Here is a 19,325-nt window from a genome sequence, read left to right as displayed (position 1 = left end):
CTCCATGTCCCCCGTAAATGTCCTATGATAGGACACACTCAAGTCCACAGAGGCTTCCCCCACCCCAAGCCCTTGGGGCCAGATGGGTTTGCAAAACTCAGAAATTTTGGATTTTTAGGAAGGCAGGATGGTGCATGCCCCACTGCACCACCTGTGGGGGCGGGCAGCATCCTCAGACACTAATATTTTGCTGCAAAGCCTAATAGTCATAGTCAGTAGGGTAAATACCAATTAGAAATAGCCACATGGCAGTTCAAGTCTGATTTTTTCACTGAAAGAGTTTGACACACATTTATGAATAAAACTTAACATTTTCAGAGATGTTTCTTTTTCAGGATTATAGATAAACTCTGGTCTTCCAACATGATATACATCATGAAAAGAATCACTAGGTTTCTTTCGCTTTTGGCCAAAATGTGTTAAAATTGTAAGTTCTTAAAAGCATAAAGGAAACTGGAACTGATTTGTCACCTGGGGGAGGTTTTCCTTGAAATTGTTCTATTTTCAGAAACATCTGTTAAAATTTTGAATTGACCATAGGAAGGTAACTTTGAGGGATTACCTAAATCCTAGTTACATTAATTTACTTGCTTTCTCAAAGGTGCATGCTTAGTGTCTGAAAAGGTATCTCTGCTAGTATCAGGGCAGCAGGATGGTTAGACTATTGTGAAATGCACACAGGCTCACACACACCTGTTTTCTTAGACTCTTAAAGTCAAGGCATTTAGAAGGAAAGGATTGAGACACCTTTGTAGAGTGATTGTCTCATGCTTTCTAATTCCTGTTGATTCTTGTCTGTTTAAGCTCTTCCCCTCCCATCCGTCCTCGCAAAGTTCCAGGGCAGCTGGCTTGCTTTAAGGTTCATATCTATCACCTGGTAAACCAATTGCCCTCGAGCTGATTACGGTGCATGGCATTCCTGTGTGTGGCAGAGCAGAACTGTGCTCCGTAGAGTTTTCAGAGGCTGATTTTTTCAGCGGTAGATCACCAGGCCTTTCTTCTGAGGCACTTTTGGGTAGGTTTGAACCTTTACCCTTTCAATTAGCAGCTAGCGAGTTAACTGTTGCACCACCCAGGGTCTCCCATGAGCGAGCAGAACGTTTTACGGAAGACCCACTTGGCTTTTGCAGAGTCAGGTCCGGGGCAGTTTCGTGTTACCTGATACACATGTGTTAAGGGAGTATGTTGAACGCAATATAATTTAATACAAGGAAAGATCAAATAGTAATTAATTGCATCGCGTAGTGGCATGTTGGGCACGTGCTTTCTGCATCCTAGCAAGCCTGCTGGCATTCCTTGGAGCCAGCCCGTGGGGGGAAGCCAGCGACTCTGCCTGGCCATAGCTTCATTTGTCTTTAGGGGGTTCTTTGCTGTCCAGAAGGATTGATTACAGCAATAAAGTGATTCATCGATAGCTCTGACTACAGTTAGCTTATTAAATGAGTAGTTTTCAACAGCACATTTTATGAGAGGCTTTGTTCTTTAAATTCTGATTCCCTTGTTTTGTATGGTGTAGGGTGATAGACTGTTTTATAGTTAAAAAAAAAAAAAAACCTTCAGTGCAGTAAGCTAGGAAACAGCAATTAAGTAAAACTACTGAAAGAATATCTTAGGTTTTATTTTGAAATTTGATTTGTTACTGGGAAGAATGCGTGTGTTTTCTTAGAAACTATGTAACTCCAAAAGCTTCTCATTTGAAACATTTTCAACTGATTACATACCCCAGCTTTTGGAAATAAAAATGAGTATTCCTAGATAGAGTTCCCTTGCTTTTTATTAATGGCGCCAGGTAGCAGTTTAGGGAGATCCTCCTTGAAGCCCGGGATCTTCTAAGACAGAGTGGCTGTGGCTTACACGCCGGAGCCTCAGCGTCACCATTGGTCACCTGTTAGTAGCTTTCTTGTTGACAACCTGGACCGGAATGTCCTGTGGCCACAGAGACGTTGAACATCAGCTGATGGGATGCTCCAGTTTTAACATAGACTTGCTGCGGCAAGCTGTTGGGTTTATAATTAACAAATACTTTTTGTTTTGAAACATGCTGTACTGTTTTTCTGTGCGTTCTTGTTCATCTTCAGTTGCATTAGCAAACATTTATTCATTTTTCTATGATGTGCTCTGCATTTATGAGGCAGCAGGAAGATAGAGCTACCAAAGGCATACTCCTGTCCTCAGCGGTCCTAGCCTGTCAGGGGAGATGGAGAAGCTGGGGTGATCAGAGCTTCATGGGCCGTTTAAGGGCTGATGTGACTATTTCTCCACACAGCATACCTCCATTAGGACACTAATCCCGCTTTGTAATAGTAACTTCATCACATGTTTGCCTGTTGTTATCGGCAGTGAGTTCCTCCTGGGTGTGAAACCTGTATTATTCCTCTTTGTACTGTGGGGTTGAGGACACAGTGCTTGACCCACAGACTGTTAGTAAATGCTTGGGAGGTGATTAATTAGAAGGCCAGGGGACGCAGAAAGAAGAGTGAGCAGATGTTCTTGAATGGAGGAAGGAGTTCATGAGGTCCTCACAAAAGGGTATGATGAGCTGGGTCTTGTAGGATCAATAGGAGTTTATCGGGTAGAGACTAGGGGATTCTCCACCACCAAGTTGGTTGGAATTTCTAAAGTTAGCACCTAAGAATTTATTTGTTCCCCAGATCTATATGATTCATATCAACATTAAGCATAAAAATTAAGGATAAGCATTCCACAGTGAGTTTTATTATTATTAAGTACAGCTTTTGGCAGTAGATTTTTGTTTTTGTTTTGGATAGGAGCGCTCCTTTAGACTGTAGTTTTTTTTCTGTAGTAAAGATTTGAAACAAATTACTTAAAAATGATATCACAATGAGTAGAATAATGAAAAAAATGTATTTGTTGAGAACAGTTCCATGTTTGAGATAAAGTGTCTTCCAGCTGTGGTGATATCTCCAGGTGATTAAGAACAGAATTGGTGTTCAGGTATTCAGATTAGCTAAAGAGGGGAGGTTAATAGCTTTGCGTTGTTTTGAGGGAAGTACCAGCAGCCCATGGTGGTTTTGTGTTTTTTTTGTTGTTATTCAGTCCAAATTAGAGCCCGCTGTGATGTCTCACTGGAGCCCTGGTGGTACAGTGGTTAAGAGCTTGGCTGCTAACCAAAAGGTCAGCAGTTCAACTCCACTAGCTGCTCCTTGGAAACCTTATGGGGCAGCTCTACTCCATCTTATAGGATTGCTGTGAGTTGGAACTGACTCGACGGCAGCGGGTTTGCTTTTTTAGTTTTTTTATGATGTCACCAGTGTTTATTGGTTTGTAGGCAACAACTGTAGAAATTTTGTTTTTCATTATATAAGTTTATATAGATATTTGCATTTATGAGTTCTCTCTTCTCCCGCTGAGAAAAAGATTAATATAAATGCGGCTGTCATTTAAAAAATGTTAGTGCAAATTCTGTTCATCTGGCTGATTTTAATTCAGACATGTGTATTGGGTCTGTTTTCTTAGAATGCCTTGTTACCTACGTTTTCATAGTTGGTTTTCAGTTCAAGCATCACTTACAGGATCTGAAGACTCAGAAAGCATACAACAACAAAAGGAAGTAGCCACAGCAGCAGCTTCCCGGCGTCAGGAAGGGATGGGATACCCCTGTTCACTCACTCAGTACCAGGACGTACCAGGGAAGGCTCCCAGAAGGGACCTTCTTGGCTTCTGCTTATCTAACAAATGAAGATAATCTTGAGAAACGCCTTTTGGTTGCTGGGAGCAAGAGGGAGGAGGAGGGTGATTTAGTTTTCTATACAGCCCTTTGGTTGGGAGGAGTTACATTGTATTTGTCTGTTCGGGTGTGACCACAAGGTAACAAATTTTGCATTAGCTGTAGTGCCAGTTGTTTGGTCAACACAGAGGACCTCTGCCTTTGTCAGGCTGGCTGTCTTTTGGGACCCGTAGGACGCAGATTCGTGTGAGTGGATGTCTTTTGTCTGAGACAGTCATCAGGGGGCATCTAGTGTTGTCGCTTCCCCCCTCTGCCTGTCCTTGCAAGGGATTCTGTCATCGGCAGGCGGGCTGCCAGACACTTGAGAGTCGCGCCTGTAAACAGTACCCCCAGCCTTTCTGGTACAGCTCCTCCTGATCAAGCTCTGTTCTACACCAGGTCACAAACACTCAGATGCCACTTCTTCAGTGGATGTGGAGGGGGACGGTGGGTCTTTATCTGGTTTCTGCCTTTGTGTCCCAATTAGCAACTGAAGACGCAAAAGCGCTTAAAGTAACTGTGGCTGGACATGGTGTCTTTGCTTTACAGTGACTATCATCTGTGTTGCAAGAGACTCAAAGACAGAAAATACCAGACATGTGGGTACGCTTGGTTTTATGATTGCTGTAACACGTACCTTTGCCAAGGTGGATTTCTTGTATTCCCGAAGCTGCGGCAACTATTAATTAACCTCATAGTTTGTTTTCACTCCGCATTTTCTTACGATCTTCATTTTAACTATTTTTAAGTTGTTGCAGACTATACCTCAAAATTATATACTTTTTGGCTTAACCTCGCCCCACTGTATTTGTGTAGCCGGCAAGGTGTCTGTTACTTTGTAGCTTATGAATTCACTCCTAGTAGAAAGGAAATCCATGTTGATTTCAGAAAGCTGTGCTGAGTGCCCCTCCACATGCTGCCTCTCATAATCCATGATCTCCTTGGCATTTCAGAGGAGCCTCACCCAGTGATGGCGCTAGGGTTGGTGTCACCCCCATCTTAGTTATCTAGTGCTCGTATAACAGAAATCCCACAAGTGGATGGCTTCAACAAAGAGAAGTTTGTTCTCTCACAGTAAAGTAGGCTAAAAGTCCAAACTCAGGGTGTCAAGTCCAGGCGAAGGCTTGCTCTCTGTCTGCCTTGTCATCAGTCGTCGCCCGGACCAGGAGCTTCTCTGCGCAGGGACCCCAGGTCCAAAGGACACGCTTTGCTCCTGGCGCTGCTTTTTTGGAGATATGCGTTCCGCCTGTCTCTCTGCTCACTTCTCTTATATTTCAAGACAGTGCCTCAGGACACAATCCAATCTTGTAGATCGAGTCCTGCCTCACTAACACAACTGCCACCCATCCTCCCTCATTAACATCACAGAGGCAGGATTTACAGCATACAGGCAAATCCCACAGTACCGGGAATCACGGCCCAGCCAAACTGATAGACACATTTTTGGGGGAACATAATTCAGTCCATGACAGCGTGCTTGTAGCCTGTGCAGACGAAACCATGTGATTGGAACCATCACTGTAATTGGATGATAACGTCAGCTCTGACCAGAGCACATTAGAAGGTTCTGAAAGTTAGCATAGAGTTTTAATTTAGCCTTGTAGGTATATTGATACGTGTAAGCTGGGCCTATGAGAAATGTTCTTGTTATAACTAACTACAGGGATATTTTTGTAAAAAAAAATAATATATGTCTGCCAAAACACTGCACGAAAATTTTATAGACAGTCATTTTGGTGTTACCTCCTCTGACAGGGACACCCAGTGCACTCCTGCACCCCCTAGTAATGCCATTGGCAGCACCCAGAGAGGGCGCTGTTAGGGCCGCCTTTGCCTGAAATTCGGAGCAGGCCTTGCTCCTTAAATAAGCCCTCTTCATATTGTCGTGCACAGTGGTGGCTTTCCTAGTTGGAAGTGACTTTCAGTCTTCAGAGTGATAAGCACCATGTATTTAAGGAGTTTGTTTGGTGACGTGTAACAAAGCCCGTTTGGCGCGTTCCACATTGCCTTCAAGTGTTTCCACACCACCCCCTGTTGAGCTGACTCAGCCTCATGGCGCCCCCACGTGTGTCAGAGTACAACTTTACTCCATAGGGTTTTCAGTGGCTGATGTTTTGGAAGTAGATTGCCTGGTCTGTCTTCCAGGGTACTTCTGGGTGGACCCGAACCTCCGAACTTCTGGTTAGCAGCCTGGGTTCATTAACCGTTTGTGCCAGCGGGGGGCTCCCTTGAAATGTGTAGGTGTTCTAATATAATGTTGCAAATGGTGTTACTTGGACCTGTGTCGCGCTTAGGCCAATATTTTCACTTGTTTTTTGTTATCTAAATTACTGTGACTTGGGGTGAAAGCACTGGGACTTGCCTGTTTAAGAGAATGTCCTGAGCGCGCCTTCATCAGCAGGGCCGGTGAGTAGCCACAGAGAATGGCACTTTAGGGTTGGATGTGAGAGGTCAGAGTGCGGGGAGCCAGCCTTAGGATGGAGCTTCCTGAGCAGGGAGCCCTGCAGAGACTGAAGTGCTGGTGATTAAACAGATACTCAAGATCAGATACCACTTTCTCTGTCGGTGCAGTGGGGCTCAGCTATTAAACAGAATGGGCAGCTGTGGGCAGGACTTGAAGCTTTGATCTGACCCTGGGAGAAGTGCTGGATCTCGGTGCTGTGGGGCGGGTAGGCTTGGGGCCAGAGAGGGAGCACCTACAGCCTCCTCTGGGAGCTGGGACTTGGGAAGCACGCTGGCTGTCCATTTGGACTGGTCATGGATCACTTGATGCATGGTCCCCTGAACCTCTCTTCCACGGCCCTCATCAGAGGGGTTCTTGAAAAGGGACTGAGGTAGCCTTTGGGGCCACAGAGAGGTGTGCTGAAGGAGGAAGGTAGCTTCTCCTGGTGCCTCTGTCATTGGCTGGGAGCAGGTGACATCCACTTTGGCCCGTGTTGATGTGTGTGATGTGCTGTTATGGATTGAATTGTGTTCCCCTAAAATATGTGTTGGAATCCTAACCCCTGTACCTGAGGGAAAACCCTCAATGAGATGGATTGACACAGTGGCTACAACAATGGCCTCAAGCATAACAACAATTGGGAGGATGGCGCAGGACCGGGCAGTGTTTCGTTCTGTTGTACATGGGGTCACTGTGAGTGGAACTGACTCCACAGCACCTAACAGCATCACCACCACCACCTGTGGATGTAAGCTGTGATGCAGTCTAGTGTAATATAATCAATAGGTAGTCGGGGTCACACCAGTGTAGGGTGGCCCCTGGGGAGCTGGCATCTCCATGGCCCGCTTACCTGCCCACCAGATAGCAAGCATGCACCAGTAGAAGTGACCAGAGGAGGTGGATACTCAACCCCAGTGCTTTTCCGAAGTCCGTTTCCCTACAACCTCTGCCATCCCCTTCTGAAGACATCAGACACAGATGTGGTGTCAGAGACAGAGCAGACAGAGCCCCTTGGGAAGGAGTTCGTTTCTTAAAGACCCGTTAGAGTTTGCAGGCTTTGATGAGCCCGTTCTTGGTCTAAGACCTCAAGTTGATGAGACAAGAGTAAATGCTGAGTGCCATCGAACCTAAAGCATAGCATAGTTGTCAGAGGATTTTCACATCTGTCATTGGCATTGACCAATGCTTACCCAAAAGCACGTCCTTGCCGCTCTGATGTGTTAGTTCACCTGTAAGAGTAGGCTATTAATAGGTTAAGAATTACAGTGTTGGTGAAATCTATTGTTTTCCACACATGTCTGCGTTAAGCCATGTCCTATAATTGTTGTTGTTAGGTGCCGTCAGGTTGATTCCAATCACTGTGACCCCATATGACACAGTGAACCGCCCGATAGGGTTTCCTAGACTGTAATCTTTATGGGAAGCCCTGGTGGTACAGTGGTTAAGAGCTCGGCTGCTAACCGAAAGGTTGTCAGTTTGAGGCTACTAACAGCTCCTCGGAAACCCTACAGGGCAGTTCTGCTCTCTCCTGTAGGGTCGCTATGAGTCGGAATCGACTCGATGGCAATGGGTTTCGTTTGGTTCTGGTAATCTTGATGGGAGCAGATTGCCAGGTCTTTCTCCCGTGGAGCCTCTGGGTGGGTTTGAACAGCCAACCTTCTGGTTGGCAGCTGAGCGCTTAATCATTGTGCCACGAGGGCTCCTGATGACCTGTAGAGGGTATGCAAATTTCACACTGTGATACTGCACTCTTGTTTTTGTTTTTTTTGTCTGAACATAGGAATTGTTGTTGTTGGGTGCCGTGGAGTCAATCCTGACTCATAGCCACCCCATGTGTGTCCAAGTAGAACTGCCCCACTGGGTTTTCTTTGCTGTGATCTTTACGGAAGCAGATCTCCGGGTCTCTCTCTCATGGAGTAGTAGTAATACACTGTGGACCCCTCCTCCTCCGGGTGGTCATAGTGGCTGTCTTAGTCATGTAGTGTGCCATAACAGAAACACCACAAGTGGGTGTCTTTAACAAAAAGAAGTTTATTCTCTCACAGTCCAGTAGGCCAGAAGTCCAAATTCAGGGCGCCAGCTCCAGGGGAAGGCTTTCTCTCTCTGTCTCCTCTGGGGGAAGATCCTTGTCATCAATCTTCCCTTGGTCTAGGAGCATCTCAGTGCAGGAACCTCAGGTCCAAAGGACGCGCTGTGCTCCCGGCACTGCTGTCTTGGTGGTATGAGGTCCCCTTGTCTCTCCGCTTGGTTCTTTTATATCTCAAAAGAGATTGGCTTAAGATGCTGTCTAATCTTGTAGACCTCATCAACATAACTTCTGCTAATCCATCTCATTAACATCATAGTGACAGGATTTACAGCACATAGGGAAATCACATCAGATGACAAAATGGTAGAAAGTCATACAATACTGGGAATCAGAACCTAGCCAAGTTGACAGATATTTTTGGGGGACACAATCCAATCCATGACAGTGTGTCTCCACTCTGCCATGCCTTCTGAAGGCTCCAGGAGAGGATCCGTCCTTGTCTCTTGTAGCTTCTTGCAGCCCCGGGCTTTCCTTGGCATCTTCACACGGCTGTCTTCCCTCTGCGTCCCTCTCTGTGTCTCTTATCTCTCCTCCTCGTCTATGAGGACACCACTCATTGGATGAGGGCCCACCCTCCTCTGGAATGACCTCTTGTTAACCTAACTGATAACACCATCAAAGATCCTATTTCCAAACAGGGTCACATTCATATTAGGCATTAGGATTGCAGCCTATCTTTTTGGGAGACACAGTTCAATCCATAACAATAAGTAAGCCCCAGGATTCTCTCGCAGTTGGGTAAAAATCATTATTGCTTAGGAAGCCCTTTTTCCATGTTAATTCTTAAGTGTAAGCGTAATGATGGGGGAGTAATGATGGGAGAATTTGGCAGCGGCTGTGGTATGAGAGGAACCGGTATGTTTTGCTGCAGCTTCCCCCATATCCTTTGCCCAATTCAGAGCAGTGTCTTCTGGAAGGGAATGAGTCTTAGTGACTTCTCAGACCGTGAGTCTACGCACACATCTGTCTCTTTTCTGAAATACAGATGGCAGTCTGCTGGCAGAAAGAAACGTGCAGATTGAAGGGTTTGCTCTCATGTGAACCAGGTTGCTACCTGTCGTCAATTTCCGCTCGGGAGCCCTGGTGGTGCACATGGTTAAGCGCTCGGCTGCTAGCTGAAAGGTTGGTGGTTTGAACCCACCAGAGACTCTATGGGAGAAAGACCTAGGGATCCGCTCCGGTAAAGATTACAGCCTGGAAACCCTGTGGGACAGTTCTGCTCTGTCACATGGGGTAGCTGTGAGTCAGAATTGACTCAACAGTACCTAACAACAACTCTGAGGCTGATAACACGTATCACTTTGGAATACTGGAAGTTCTTCTGAAAACTAGGCACTGTGGCCATCTAACGAAGAAGGACGCAGGGACCTTTTCTGAATCACACCAAAACCTAAAACCAAACCCACTCCCTCTGCCGTCGAGTCGATTCCGACTCATAGTGACCCTTTAGGACAGAGTAGAACTGCCCCATAGAGTTTCAAAGGCTGTAATCTTTATGGAAGCAGACTGCCCCATCTTTCTCCCATGGAGTGGCTGGTGGTTTCGAACTTCTGACCTTGCTGTTAACTGTCGATCACTTTACCCACTGCACCACCAGGCATTCCCTGGTGACGAGGGACCTTTTCTGGATCATGCAGTGGTGGTTAAATACGTCATTAGGTAGACAGCCGAGGCCAGTCTGATCTGGGGCGACCATAGTGTATAGGGTCCCCCAGCCATTGTCCCACCCTTGCTCTTGGGGACCCCACTGGTCCAGGCACAGCTGGTCAGCTCCTTGTGGGCTGAACTCCAGCTGCCCCAGAGGAGTGGGAGCACCGGGCCTGTGCCGGTCCTGAAGGTTTGGGCGAGATTGAGTGAGCGGTTGGTGGAGGCCTGGCACAGAGAGGACCCCCCTTTGCCCATTTCTGGGATCCTGCCCTCCTCTGCTGTGCACAGGTCTCACACGGCTTACATTTTGGAAGAGTGTCTTTCTTGCCCTAGTAAGGACAGAATGGTTCCTGAAAGGAAACCAAAACCCCCTCCTTGGGCAGGTTCAGCCATTGTCTGTCTTGCCCTGTAGTGTTCGTCTGCTTGTTCGTTCATTCATTCCTGTATTCATTCATTCATTTGGCAAATAGTCAGCAGTGCTTACCCTGTTCCAGGTACTCGAACACAACACTGGCTCCTTCCCAAGGAGCAAAAATTCGTGGACTGCAGTAGGTTTTAATAGCACCCCAGAACCTATCCTTTTTGGATTATTCTCAGCAGGAGAATCTAGGTATTTGCTACCAAGAAAATCTTTCCACACTGTGGCAGATTTTTGTGGCATTTCCCTTTTGCTTTAAAGTCTGAGAGAGATCCATCCCCCGGAAGGAGACTCAGTTCTCAGGACCCATTCTGCTGCATTTCAGTGCTGGTGTCCTGGGTTGTGAGCGTTGATCAATGTCTCGTATGCTTTGGTTCATCCCCGTGGACGCCTTGGAAACGTGATTGCTCTTTGACAGTCAATGTGTCTATGGGTTACTCCTCGGATTTGTGTTTAAAGTGCCAAGTAAATCATGAAAAGGACATTCATCTTAGATCCCAGTGTAAAATCTATTCCATATGAGTTTCCAAACTTAGATTTACTTGTGTATCAGTTATAATCTGAGAAAACATGCAAATAGGTCTTTTTTCCATCGGACCCCTGTGTGAAGCTCAAAGATTATTTGTTTAGATAACCTGTCAGCTTTCCCTTTCATTTATTTCCAAAACACACAGGACTGTTCTCTTCATTCCCATCAACTTAGCTTCATTCACGGGACTTGGCCAGAGATTTATTTGGGATATGAACAGACTTGAGGAAAGTTAGAACGGTTCACACCATCAAGCATCTATTTTGAGGGGAAAGCTAGCATTCCTGGGGAGTTCAGGTGTTGTCTGGTAGAAGGATGTTTTCTGGATTTCTCCTCTTAACCTTTGTCCTCTGATCTTGGACAATCAGTCCTGAACCTTCTGTTTAGGTTTCCGGACCCAGAGTAGTGCAAAACGGTAAGGTTGGCAGTTTGAACCCCCCTTCCCTGCAGTGACACCGTGGAAGAAAGTGCTGGAGATCTGCTTCCATAAAGATTACAGCCAAATTCTACTCTGTAACACATGGGATCGCCGTGAATCGAATGGACATGGCAGCAATGGGCTTAGTTGTTTTAGTAGATGGCTGAGGTGTCAGTATTTTGGGTGTCCAACTCCTCAGCATGCCTCATGGCATTTTGGGGTGCCGTGTGTGTGTATAGCATGTGTGTGCAGAGAAAGATTCTCTTCACTCTTCCTGTGCCAACAGTGCCCCTTCATCCCCTCATACTTCCAGAAGGTAGTGAGGGCTGCCTTTTGCATGGGCTGCCCCTCTGCTTCAGACACACTTTCAGAACTTTCTGCCTCTCCCTGCGTCCCACATATGCCCTGCAGATAGATTGAGGCTGCTTTCAGAAAAGATCAGGTTTCAATACATCAAACCCCAGGCCCCTTGAGAATGTGTTGTAGCGAACATTCCATGTTTCAGGTGGGTGGTAAAGTAAGATTTTTGTCATGATCACGTCTGTCCTGACTTGCACCCTTTATGAGAAGGACGAGGGGGTCCATGGAAGGCGCGTTTGGAAGATTCTAGTGATGGGCCGGGGTTTGCATTTAAGACACGAGCTCTGAGGGCTCGGGGGATGGGCTCAGGGAAGCAGAGGGGTCAGTGGCAGGGGCTGGGTGCTGTCTGGTGCTCCTGATGCCACCAAACTACGCTGTTTGAGGGAGAGAACCAGCTGGTGTCTATTTTTAGACTGGGTTTGTTGCTTCCTCACAGTGTAGCTTCAACCCGTCTTCATTTTCGGCAAGCAAGGTTGTGTCATCCACACGCTGCAGGTTGTTAATGAGTTTTCCCTCAATCCTGATGCTGGAAGAAATAGAACCAGAATGTTCCTTACCAATGAGGATGGTGAGACTTCTGCTCACTTGCTTTGGACACATCATCAGGGAAGACCAGTCGCTAGAAAAGGACATCATGGTTGGAAAAGTGGAGGGTTAGCGAAAAAGAGGAAGACCCTGGATGAGATGGATTGACCCAGTGGCTGCACCAATGGGCTGAAACACAGCAAGGGTTGTGAGGATGGTGCAGGACCGGGTTGTGGAAACCGTCAATGAGATGGATTGACCCAGTGGCTGCACCAATGGGCTCAAACATAGCAAGGGTTGTGAGGATGGTGCAGGACCGGGTTATGGAAACCGTCAATGAGATGGATTGACCCAGTGGCTGCACCAGTGGACTCAGCCAGCCAGCCATCCTGAAGATGGCGCGGGACCAGGCCTCGTTTCCTTCTGTTGTGTGTAAGGTCACCATGAGCCTGAGCCGAGTAAACAAACAAAAACTGTTGCCACTGAGTGGATTCAGAGTAGAACTGCCCCGTAGACTTTCAGGGAGCAGCTGGTGGATTTGAACTGCTGACCGCTGCGCCACTAGGGCTCCCCGAGCCAACTGGAGGGCCGCTAACAACAGACAAGGAGCTTTTGCAGCCTGCGCTGTTGGAAGCCCTTTGTGTATGTTAGTACATTTGATTCCAGAGATTATTGTCCCAGCAAGCAATAGGATTAATTGGGTCATCTGTTGTTATTTCCATTCCACAGACCGGAAGGGAAGGTGTAGAGAGATAGGAAGGGAGCCCCTCAGTCACAGGCTCCAGGGCACCACCTTCCATAGAAGACATCAACCTTGCTGACACGCAGATGCGCCCCGTCACCTCCATCCTGCTGAGCCTCGCCTGAGCTCAGGAGCGATGGAGGCAGTGAAGCTCCCTTGTCTGCACTGCCCTCTCACCCCGCCCTTCGGATGGCACCTCCTGCGGGTCCTTGGAATCGTGAGCACTCTGTGGGTCCCTTTGTAACGGGCAGAAGGTAGTGGACTGCGTATGTTCAGTATGGCCCCAGAACATACCCTTTCGGGACCACACGGGGAGGCCAACGGGAGCCAGTTAGCATGGTGGCTGTTTGGGTTCTGAGGCCTTCAGTTGGCTTCTCTGCTCCCCTGCCCTCTTCCTTGTAATTTCAGACAAGTGATTTCTGATGGGCCTCACGTTGGCAGGCTGCCGTGGTGAAAATTTCCCTCACCCTCCTCTGTCTTCTCAAACCAAGTCATAGAAGATACACAGCGCTTCCATTCTGTTCAGGTTTCTGCTTTTCAGAACAGTGTGGAGCGTGGACGTTGCTAAGATCGTCCTGCGTGCACCTTGGTGTGCGTGCGTGGCTGCGTACGTACGTACCAGACCTCACGGTAGAGACCCCGCAGGCAGACGTGAGAGCCAGCATGTTGAGACCAGGATGGGCAGTGGGGTGGTGTTTTCCAGTCCCTCCAGGAGTTGTTGGAGCTGAGTCACCAGGCTGGGTACTGTGCCTTTTGAACCGTATGAAGGCATAGTAAAGTCTAGGAGTCTTGGTGGTGCAGTGGTTAAGAGCTCAGCTGCTAACCAAAAGTTCGACAGTTCGAATCCACCAGCCGCTCCTTGGAAACCCTTTGAGGCAGTTCTGCTCTGTCCTGTAGGGCTGCTATGAGTCGGAATCAACCCGGCAGTAATGGGTTTGGTTTTTGGTTTTAGTGCAGTCTAAGGAGTTTGAACCCACCCGGCCGCCCTGAGGGAGAAAGACCTGGCGATCTGCTCTTGTAATGATCACTGCCTAGAAACCCCTGTGGGGGAGTTCTTCTCTGTCATGTGGGGTCGCTGTGAGTTAGAATCGACTGGACAGCACACAACACCAGTGGTGTTTACAGTAATTTTTAAACTGCTTCGCCTGATTTTATCTGATGGTAAAGCCATCCAAAGGTTGCGTGTGCTGGATGAAGATGATCTTATACTAAGTGCTAGAGTGAGGGGCCCCTGGGTCTCACGCTGCTCGTCCTCACTGCAGCCTTGTCAGCTGTCACTCCTCCGCAATCACTGATGGGTCTCCTCTTCTGCTCTAACCCGCTCCTGGGTCGGGGATGGGTCTTGCCTCCTGGCCCGTCTAGGTGCTGGTCATGTGGCTTCACCTTCACCTTCACCACCCAGAGGACCTGGCACACTTGGTACACCTGGCACAGGTTTCTACAACAAACAAAAGCCTTGAGGTTAGATCAAGAAGAGACTTTGACCTCCCCTGCCACCACCCCACCTTTTTTTAAAATGTGTTTATTGTGCTTTAGATGGACATTTACAGCTAACTTTCTCATGCAAAAATTTATGCACATATTGTTATGTGAGCCTAGTTACAGTCACTATAATGTGACAGCACACTCCCCCTTTCGGCCCCTGGTTTCCACCCAACCAGCTCCTGGCCCTCTCTGCCTTCTCGTCCAGCCTCTGGACAGGAGCTGCCCATTTAGTCTCATGTATCTGCTTGAAATGAGAAGCACACTCTTCATGAGTATCATTTTATGTCTTCATAGTGCAGTCTAATCTTTGAAGAGTGGGCTTCAGGAATGGTTTCAGTTCTGGGTTAACAGAGATTCTGGGGGCCGTGTCTTTGGGGGTCCCTCCAGTCTCAGCCAGACCATTAAGTCTGGTCTTTTTACGTGAATCTGAGTTCTCTGCCAGACTCTCCTCCTGCTCCGTCAGGGACTCTCTGTTGTGACCCCTGTTGGGGTGGTCGGGGTGGTAGCCGGGCACCATCTAGTTCTGGTCTCAGGCTGCTGGAGTCTCTGACTTATGTGGCCCTTTTGCCTCTTGCCACCCCACCTTTTAAGCAGGGCTGGAGGAGAGGTGCAGGGGTGGGGCTGCTGCTGGTGCAGGTACACGGTGGGGGGAACCCCAGCACGCTCGGCCCCAGCCCTTGGTCCTCAGTCGGTGTTGGTCCACAGGCAGAGCCCAGTGGGAGCATTTGATACTGTGCATTTGAAACACTTAGACACAGTGTTTCATTTAAGATAAAAACAAGTCACCAAGAAGGAAGGCGGTTTATTGTTAGCTTCTTGGCTAGGAGCCGACTTCAGCGCTTCCTCGGCAGCCATGTTTGATGCAACTTAGGTTCTGGGGGGATGAAGGGGGGGCAGTCTTACTGAGTCTGGGTCCCCAGCCCTGCAGAGCTCTGGGGGGATTCTGTGCCCTCCAGAGCAGATGCTCAGCTGGGGTGCTGCCGGCTTCCCCGCTCCTGGAAGACTCACGTCGGCTGGGAGTAGTGCATGGGTCTTAAAATGCTTTCGTTGCTTTGTAGGTATCTTTGGGTGAAGTCACTGTGTTTTCTTTCCTCATTTTTTTCCCCTTCCAGTCCAGTTAGAGTGTCGGTTTAGGGAAGTTCAGATCCGTGGTTTCTTCTCAGAATTCTAAGTGCAGCCACATAAACACGGGTTGGGGCTGGGCCTGAGGGCTTGGCATGGAGTCCGCCTCCTATTTCAGATGCACCAGAAGCCTTCCTGGAAGTCACTCACGGGGTGTTACTTGGTGAGACTGTGGGCCTGGCATCTTGGGGCACCAGGACCAGAGTGCCAGAAGCCCTGGGTGGGGGGTGTTCACTAAAAGATTACCCCCTCTGCCAAGCGTTATTCTCTAGGCTAGGGGTGGGGCCTGGGAAGGTCATCCTAAGGGAGGTCTTAGGCCATGGCCCCTTTCTGGGGGACCGTGCTCTGGGGTGTGGATGTGGTGGCTGTAGGCCCTCCTCCCACCTGCACGTGCCCTTAGGGCTGGGCACCCCGCCACAGGGCTGTCCTGCCCAGGAGTGACCCTTGCTGGGTGTGCCTGGATACCGACAGAGGCCTGTGTTTGCAAGTGAAGTACCTTCAGGTCTGGGAAGTTAACACATTTTCATTGCAGTAAGCAAAAGCAAATTCAGCACGGCTTCAACCTCTGGTTCAGACCTTAGGTTAACCAGTCACCAGTTGCCTTTGAGTCAACTCCGACTCACAGCAACCCCATCTAACACTGTGGTTGTGGCTGTTAGCTGCTGTTCAGTCAGCCCCCAAACTCACAGCGCCCCCATGCACAGCGGGACAAAGTGCTGCCCCGTTCTGCGCCACCCTCATGATTGGGGTGGATCAGACCACTGTGATCCATGAGCTTTTTATTGGCTGATTTTTGGAAGTAGATCCCCAGGCGGTTCTTCCTAGTCCGTCTTAGTCTGGAAGCTCTGCTGAAACCTGTTCAGCGTCAGAGCCACACACAAGCCCCCACTGACAGACAGGTGGTGGCTGTGCCTGAGGTGTGCTGGCCAAGAGTCAAACCTGGGTCGCCAGCACAGAGGGCGAGAATTCTACCACTGAAACACCTCTGCCCCCTACACCACCAGTATATGTGTGAATTCAGATTTCTTTCTCCCAGTCCAACCCGAATAGCGGTAACAGGGACCCTCCAGAGCCTCTCCTGCCGCCGGAGTTTTCCACGGAGGCCTTGAACTGTGCTGATGGGCAGAGAACGTCAGTGGGGCTGGGAGCGATGAGTGGCTCCCTGTAGTTGGCAAACGTATTAAAAAAACCTGTGTGTTATTTTACTGTGAAATGGGCCTTGTCATTTCAAATCCAGGTGAGAATCTTAGACACTCATGGTGTGAGGAGCAAGAAGGGCAGAAATTATGGGGACCTTTTTCCTGAGCTTTCCCCCTAATGAGGCTCTTTAACGCCTAGGCATCCAGGCTGACCTTTAAAGGCTTAATGGTTTTACAGCCCTGCTCACCACATGTGACTCACCTCACACAATTCTAATTCTTACGGGCATTAAAAAAACTCCTCAGTCCCAGGAAGTATCTCTATTGCCTTTTGTTATTATGAAAACAGTACAAGCTCACCATAGAGAATTAAACCAGGAACAAACTTGGTAAAGCAGCAGAAGAAAATGCCCTGGGAGTACCCCTGCTCAGAGCCATGGTTTTGAGTTTGGTGGATATTCTTCCAGATTGCTCTCCTTGCAGCTTTTTATATGCTGGTTAGTTAATTAATTACTTGGCGTTCAGACATGGGCCCAGGTTGTACATCCAGTTGTTCTGTAATCCAGTGTGTTATTCTGAATAGATGGGGGGGCTCTTTTTGAAACCAGCCAGACTTTGTTCAGGGTCTGCGTTTGTTTTTGGTTTGTTTGGTGGGGGTGGTGTTATTTGCAGTTGAGTCCATTCTGACTCATGGTGACCCTGTGTGTGCAGAGTAGAACTGCTCCATAGGGTTTTCTTAAGGCTGTGACTTTTTGGAAGCAGATCAGCAGGCCTGTCTTCTGAGGCACCTCTGGCTGGGTTTGAACTGCCAGCCTTTCGGTTTGTCGTTGAGTGTTTAACTCTTTGTGCTTGTGTCTTTAGCAGAGTGTGCACATGGCGACAGAGATGTCTGCACCATGTAACAGCGCTGCACCTGGCTGGTGGAAGAGACCTGTAGTGGTCGGGAAGTCAGCAGGCAACCAGAGAGGCTTTGGATGTCCGTATGGAATGCTCGAGCACCCAGGAGCTCGACGAGGAGGGAGCGGGCTGGGTTCTTCTGTACACTGTGTGCAGCCACATCAAGCTTTGGGGCGGGCATGTACGCGATCATCGCCAGCCCCTAGCAGGCACTTCAGGTTTTAATCCCTTTCAGAGCACCAAGGAAAATTCTTTTGTGCTGAGAACAGCGGAGGGCAGCTGAGAATATGCTTACAAGGGGGAGGGGGACTATCGGGACTGCCTGTGTGATGATCGGAAGCTTGCAGTGCTGTTTCGTTTTTCCAATTTGTCATCCATCGCTTCCTGAAACCAAACCCCTTCTCTATGAGTCGATTTGGACTCATAGTGACCCTATAGGACAGCGTAGAACTGCCCCATAGGGTTTCCAAGGAGTGGCTAGTGGATTTGAACTGCTGACCTTTTGGTTAGCAGCTGAACTCTTAACCTTTGTGCCACCCGTGCTCCATCGATCCATTGCTTACGACCTTTAAAAAACTCAGTTGCCATCCAGTCGACTTTAACTCATGGCGACCCCATGTGTGTCAGAGTAGAACTGTCCTCCATGGGGATTTCGGGAGAAGATTTTTCAAAAGTCGATTGTCAGTCCTTTCTTCCAAGGCATCTCTGGGTGGACTCGAACGTCCAACCTTTCAGTTAGCAGCTGAATGTGTTTTAATTGTTTGCACTACCCAGGAACACTGCTTACAACCTTATCTATCCCGAATGTCAGTGACAACGGGGACCCGAGGGTCATACGCCATCTGGGAGTACACTGTGAGCGTTTAAGTGTGAAAGATGGAGGAAGACATTTTGGCTTCTGCACTTTGCAGCCTGGATTGTGGGTTTTTGCACAAGAGCCCAAAGGCCAATCACAGAGAGAGAGAGAGAGAGATGGATCCATGTTTGTCTGCTGGCTCAACACCGAGGTCCTACTGGGAGGATGATTAGATTTGCTAGCATTAAGTCCTAATGCGCAAGTATTTATTTTCATCATGTCATTCAGCCACAGAATTGGCAGTGGCACCGTGAAGTCACTACCCAATTTCCTGTGCATGGATTGTAGACTTATTTGAGGAAAACAATAGGAATCAGGCTAGCTCTCCGAGTGGTCTCGCACAGTTCCATGAAATGGCAGTATTGTTGATTCGTTCCCCTCACTGACAGTTAATCTTTGAAGAGAGAACGCCTGACTTGGTTTTGATTTGATTTGCTTGTATCTATATTAAGTCAAAGGAGTCCTTGTGGCCCAGTGGTTCAGTTAAGTGCTCGGCTGCTAAACAAAAGGTCAGCGGTTCGAACCCACCAGCCAGCTGCTCTGGGGGAGGAAGATGTGGCAGTCTGCTTCTGTAAAGATTACAGCCTTGGAAACCCTGTGGGGCAGTTCTGCTCTGTCCTGTAGAGTCACGATGAGTCGGAATGGACTCTACCGCACATGACAACAACAGCATATTAAGTCAAGGGTCATTTTAGCTGAAGGTCATTATGAAGCCAGCCAAAGGACCAGGGTCTCTTATCCTCCCTTTTGGCCAGTGTGGGCCCGTTAAACTGAGAGAGGCTGGGGACACCCAGGCACCAGCTGACCGTGGGTCTACGCAGAAGGGTGTTCCTCGAAGAGCAGATGCTGGGATGTGAGAGCCGGGAGGGACCCGATGCCGCCCTCCCATTGTACAGATGGAGAGGTGGAGGCCCACAGTTGACCACGT

This window comes from Trichechus manatus, unplaced genomic scaffold (genome assembly GCF_000243295.1).
Source record: "Trichechus manatus latirostris isolate Lorelei unplaced genomic scaffold, TriManLat1.0 scaffold00277, whole genome shotgun sequence".
Taxonomy (NCBI): domain Eukaryota; kingdom Metazoa; phylum Chordata; class Mammalia; order Sirenia; family Trichechidae; genus Trichechus; species Trichechus manatus.
The sequence above is the reverse complement of the archived record's forward strand: the minus strand, read 5'-3'. Positions refer to the sequence as shown.